We start from the raw sequence: 7,106 nt of genomic DNA, 5'->3' as shown, positions 1-7,106 counted from the left end.
AGAGTTGGGTTCACTGAAAAAATTTATTTGTTTATTTAAATTTTTTAAATTGAGTCTCATGTGCGTATTTTAATAATTTTTTATGATGAATACCAGCGAAATGGGTTTTCCTCGAAATTTACTGAAATTTGGGCGTTGGGCAAAATGAAATATGTGCTCGCATACAAAAACAAAAAAGAATGGAAAATAATATATATGTGAATAATAAATAATGAAAATTTTGCATGTGTTTCTGAAGCTCAACAATTAAATTCATACAATATTTATTTAAGATATTTATTCAAAAAGTTACCAAAATGAGTAATGCTTCGTAATAAAGTGCCCCATTTATTAAAACAAATTGTTTGGTTGCACTTTATAAATTTTTTCTATTTTCCTTTAATTATATTCTTTAACAATATATGTTATCCTTTGCACTCTCCTTGTCAAGTGAAAGGCTTTCATTTTAAGTATTTTAATATATAGTGAACAAAAATACTATGTGTAGATTATTATTTTATTGATCCAAATAATTATTACTAAATCTTATCTTACAGTTATTCACTCTTTTTAATATGTAATAATCATGCCATTTTCAGGAGTACTGGAGAGCGTAATATAGAGCATTATAAGCTCGAAATATATTGACGAATTAGAAAAGTAATTTCGGTTTTTTGTTAAAAATGAAAATCCAGTTCTGATGAACTATAAAGATTTTGTGGAATTATGTATACTTTATTTTGGTTCCATACTTCTTGTAGTTTTTCTAATATCAGCGAATAAATCTTTTGATTTTTGCTAAAAAAGAGTAATTTTAGATCATTTCATTTTAACTAAAGGTTAGGTTAGATTGGAGTGGCGGCCTTATATCCCAAAAAGCCCACAACGATGGCCCAATATGATACCACAGGAATGGCGTTGGTACGTACATGGACTTAAATCAGTATACAGCCAACGCCAAAAAAGGTAACGACTCCCTCATTAGGTGAAGGAAAACCAACTTAACAGTTCTATATACTTGGCCAGGTACCTAACATTACAGGATGACAGGACGAAGATTTTTAATCTCAGGAAGGACACTGACACATGGGATGGAGCATAACTAAAGGTTATACCGTCTAAATTTTTTTTTAAAACCTAAAGTATAGATTATAGAGGTGCAAATTATATAGTGGGTATGCTAATACAACACATCCAAACTGTGAGAAACGAACACTATATATTTATTTACTATTTACTGATTGATTCTATATTACATTGTGACCGAAAGGTTTCCGGAAATTTTAAATAAAACGCAAAATTCTTAATCTTCATCAATATTTATTTTATCTCCTTCAAAATATGCTCCATTAGAAGCGATACACAAATGCCAACGTTTCTTCCAATCATCAAAACATTTTTTATAGGCGCTTTCCGGTATGGCTTTGAGTTCCCTCTGCGAATTCTGTTTTACGTCTTCTATGGATTCAAAACGCGTTCCTCTGAGTGGTAATTTGAGGTTGGGAAACAGGAAAAAGTCACACGGTGCAAGATCAGGTGAATACGGTGGCTGTTCGATGGTATTTATTGAATGTTTGGCCTTAAAATCGTTGATAATGTTGAACAAATTGAGGTGAATCGGAACAAGCCGGGCGTTGACACGTCGCATACACAAATTGTCCACCAAAATCAAACGAGCCATCTCACGACCGATGCCTAGCTCTCGTGCTATCTCTCTAACACTCACATGAGGATTTTTGAACACGATTTCCTTTGCCTTTTCAATGTTTTCGTCGGTGGTAGAGGTCGAAGGTCGTCCAGAACGCGGCATGTCTTCGACGGTCGTACGACAGTCCTGAAAGGCTTTGTACCACTCATAAACTTGAGTTTTCGATAAAACTGATTCCCCATAAGCCTTTTGTAGCATTCGCAACGATTCTGCACACGAAATTTCGTTCGAAAAACAAAATTTGATGCAAACTCTTTGTTCAATATTTTTTTCCATTGTTTTTTTCGCAACGCACTACTGAGGTGAACTGGTTTCAACAGCTGCCGTAAACGAACTGTCTGAACAGATGCGCTCATTTTTGGCATAGTAATTAGGACAGTGCTTCCCAACTACTTAAACTTAAAATATCGAAAAATATACAGCGCGCGAATTTTAAATGAGAATTTCCGAAAGCTTTTCGGTCACAATGTATATTATTGGATTGCATAACTTGTTTTTTCTTCGAATATATTATAATATTATAGGTACTGTCAGAAAAAGATTAAAAGCAACCGTATTTCTAAAAATCCTATCATAAAGAATATTAGTTTCAGTCATGCATATTGAGTTTCGAAGCGGTTTATGCCGGTTCATTTTTTTACTCATGATATTTTGAACCTCATTTTCTTATCAAGAACATTTTTTTTCTTCGTAGTTGTGCTGCACTATTAACATGCATGATTTGACGTTTGATAACCAAATCATAAACGTCAATACAACAGAGCAAATTTGTTTCTGTAAGAACATTTCGAACATGTATGTCAAGTTTTATACATTTTTGAAACGATCAAATTAAATGAGGGATTCCATAAGCTGTTATTAGGCGGTTTGCTTTAATATATGACTGTCTTTATATTTTATGTTTTATCTTTATTAACTTCTCATCACTGATCTATATCATTAATATGACCGGAAAGATACTATAATATAAACCAGCTTTTTAAAACTGCAAGTTAATCACCAAAACCAAAGCGCTAATCTTTAAGCTAATTAAATATAATATGTAGCTTTGTAGCTTTTTGTGAAGGGCCAAGTTAATTTTGAAAAAATTGTAGATACGAAATATGGCTATTAAGCAAATTTTGAATGCCCGTGATATATTAGGGCCAAAGATATTAATGTGTTTGTTCTCCCAGCTTTCATATAAAAATAAGATAAAAGAGCTTTTTAAATATATAACATAACATATAACATAAAATATAAAAACATAATAAAATTGAAAGTTGAAGTTTTCGAATTTTTAATCGTAGCAACCGTGCGATTTGACCTGCTTATTAGTTAAGCGGTTTTAACAAAGTTGGACGGCTTTGGGTCAGTTGGTTAAGGAGCGCTGACTCTGAGCTTCAAATTTGGCAGGACACGTCTTTGATTCCTGGTAGTTGCAGTCACAAAAAATTTTTTATGAATAACTAATGCAAGAATTATTTCCAAGACCACTGATGATAGGTATTTGTCAATACTGGAAACAACTGTATGGTGAGTCAAAAATCGAAATAATTAAAATAATAGGAAAGAATTTTTGTTGTTGTAGTTCATTACTTTTCGAAAACCTCTTTAAAAAAAGTTGGATTAAAAAAGCGAGCAGTGTTGTTGTTTCATATGTTATTTTTAAAATAAGCGGCTGTTCTTTTGTGATGTGCTTACAAAAAAAGGCCTATATAAATTACTTCTATATAATACAGAATAGAAGATTTTTTTTTTTAAATATAAATTGATTTTAATTTATAAATGAAAAATGTTATTCTAAGGGTATTCTCAAATAAATTAAAATTTTTTTTGCTGTGCTAAATAACACTTTTTATAATTTATAATTAAAATATTAATATGAAATAATTTTAGATCAAGATTAATATATTCTTATCTCTACATAACCAATTATTTTTATAGTATTTTGAATGTAATATATTTAGAAGTATTGTATTTAGCCACTTCACTTGCCTCGGGTTATTTATCTTCCTTAACAGAAAATGGAAATAAAACTTCAGATTATTTTCAAAAGCTTACGTATGCTGCAAAGAGTTTGAGAAAAGTAACTAAATGCTTCAAAGCAAGAATTGGAAATGCTTTCTTTTGTCTTATTGTCATGCGACAAAAAATTTTGGTTTGCAATCAATTACTGTGCTAAAAGCATTCAATAAAGTATCTGAAAATGCTGCAGCAATTGAAACTCTAAAACTATGAACATTTTAAAAAGTAATTTATTTTATTTGGAAAACAAAAGAAAATAAAAACGTCAAAAAGTATATTTTCATACTTTTTATAAATTTTATTTACCACAATTCTTATTGCAACTTTTAAGAAAACAAAAAAAATCACAGCAAACCGTAGTATATAAAAAAAATTAATATAAAACTAAATTGATACAAGTATAAGCGCTTCTATAAAATGTAATAAATGCTTTTGTGTTTTTAATAATATTTCAATCGATTATGAAGTATCCATAATGTCTTTACATTTTCTATTTAATATGAACTAATATTCAGGGACTGTAAAAGTTATCATTACAAAAATAAAAATGAACTTATAACTATTATCATTTTAAAATTAAACTAAAAAAATAATGATTACTTATTATAATAATGAAATATATTCATCAATATTTATTATCTTGTGACTTTTATTTTTTCACGCAAAAATAACTCTTATATTCTGCTTTTTAATTTAAAACGCATAAATAACTCTTATTTTTGGCTTATTAATATAAAAATCAAATATAAGTTTTATTTTTGAAAACAAAATATAACTCACACTGGTCTGTCGAATTTTTTTAAAACCTAAAATATAAAATGCATTTTTCACATAAGTTAGTTGTTTTTGTAATTTTATACAAAATGTGTTAAAGAGTTAGATGAAAGTTGTTAGAATGATAACTATATACTTAAATATGAGTTTGGACTTTTTCATGCTTGCTTTTTCTCTTGAAAATTTTTGAAATAACTGTTATTTTCGGTCCCTGTGTATATTACACAAGAAGATTTCTTTATTAATAAAATTATTTAGATAAATGAAATTAGAATAAAATATGAACTAGATTTTTGTTTCATTAATTTCATGGTTATCAAAATAATCCATTCCAGCTTTTTTGAGTTTGTTCTACTCTAAAATTTCATATTTTTAGGTACATTGACTTAGCAATAATAGTTGAAATGCATGCACAATTGAGAAATTGAGTCAATGAAACTCTGCTGTAAGTTATTTCATTACAGGATATTATGAAATATTTTAATTTTATCATAGATGAAAACAGAGAAAAGAAAGGAAAAATAACTAAAAACGCAATGTCAATAACCTCTGTTTCCTGTTCACCCCAATATAATATGCTGAACTCCGTTGCTATAGCAACAGTAACCTTTTGCCAATCCCCATCTTTCTAATTCATTTTATATCAATTTAGCTTAGTTGAAATTCAGATTTCGGACATTTTGACCAGCATGGAAACACAACAGTACATGAATGCACACAAGCATTTTGTCGAATCTTAATTAAATTCCTAGCAGCATTTGCTAATATTCAGACTGACAACTGACTGACTATTAGTCGCTCTCACCGAACGACCCACTATTCACTACCGGTTCACTCATACCCGCAACCACAACGCTTAACAATCGTACGTACGGAAATAAATCCATAGCATAAGGATAGATACTTGCAATAAGTATCCTTCTCCACAATTGTAATAAAAATTCCAAAACGTATTAGACAAAATTAACAAAATATCTTCGTACGAAAGACATAGCATTTCAACGCAAATCTAACACTGATATAAGATGGATATGTTGTGGGGAAGTGTGGGTAACTTCTATATTAATATCTATAGGTAAGCGCAGCTGCGGGCAATGTGGAGTCAAGTAAGCCAGCATGGCAGATACGTAACAAAGTAATGCAAAGCAATTATTTTTTATAGCACTGAGCTTTTGTCACTTAATGGCAAATGTGCTTGTCTCATTCGTTGATTTGTTGGTGAAAAGGACTTATAGGTGAATTGCTACAAGGTTGTACGTAATTCGAGTAATTCGAGTCCTGACGAACGTTTAAACTGACAAATGAGTGTGGAAGAGCGGTCAATTAATTTGATGTTGATGAAAATATGCTTCAATATTGCAGGTCTACGCAATATCTAATTAATTTTTTTGGATATTTTCGTTTTTGATTTCTGTTGGTTTCCTTGACTTGTGTCGGGCATTGCATTTCAATGAGATGTCACAATATAAATTCCAATTTAGATCTCTAAAGCATTCGGAAATTATACACTCAGAATTTGAAATGTTATTTTTATGGCTTTCGTTGCTATTTTCTCGTATTGCGTTGCTGTCATGCCTTCTAACTGAAGCGTTGCTGTGTATCAAATTATTTCATCATCATTATCGAGTAATAGCAACGACAACGGCAAGTAAGTATATTTAAGAATACATTTATTATATATATATATTGTATATAGAAGAAAGTATGTATTTGGTATAAGTGAAAATTGCAACTAACCAAATGTCCTAAAGTGTGTATATTACCTAAGGCATCAGCTGATGTTAACTGCTGTTAGGAGGCAGCAACAGCGATAACAACCAAGCAAAATGGAATGAGAGGAGCAGTTTAATGCAAGGCTACTTCATTAATTTATATTAAAATTAAAATTGCTTCCTGCTGCAAAATAAATGGAAGCCCAAATGTTAATACTCTTACACAATTACATAGCCAGGAATATATAAATGAATTTATAAATACCTAAACTGATGAGGTATATATTTTTCAAATTGTTTTTGCAGTTTGCTAGCGGCTTTACCCAGGGCAACTTTTATTGTATACAGAAAAATATGCTTTTTTTATAAAACAAATTATTCTAAATTTATTTCATAAAAAATTAAGCACAAATTAACAATTAAAAGGATTCCTTGACTAAAATCAGAATATACATTTGTAGGATACTAATATGTCTACTATTTAGTACCTGTAATCAAGTACCTTAACAATTGCACTTGGCTACATATTTTAATCAAGACAATATTATTTATATTAAATAAATAGTCTTAAAAACTCTTGATTGTGGAACTTAATATATTATTATCAATTATTAATTATATACACGTGATTATGTTATATAGTAAAACGATTTAATTTAAATAAATTTATTTAATAGTACCAAAATAAAAAAAAGACAATTACATGTACATACTTCTTTAGCAAGACTCATTGGTGCATTCAGACCCAAAATCACATATATAACGGGGTTCTGATAATGAAATATTAAGAAAATTCTATAAATATACTACAGCATCTGCTGTTTAACTGCCCCGCTCTCTTGAGAAGTCGACAAAAATAGTTGGGGGTTGTCAGTTTTACCGGACTGGAGCACATTCCTGAGGTTTCTGTTGAAATCCTAATAAAA

The sequence above is a fragment of the Teleopsis dalmanni genome, chromosome 1, assembly GCF_002237135.1.
Source record: "Teleopsis dalmanni isolate 2A chromosome 1, ASM223713v2, whole genome shotgun sequence".
NCBI classification, from domain to species: Eukaryota; Metazoa; Arthropoda; class Insecta; order Diptera; family Diopsidae; genus Teleopsis; species Teleopsis dalmanni.
The sequence above is the reverse complement of the archived record's forward strand: the minus strand, read 5'-3'. Positions refer to the sequence as shown.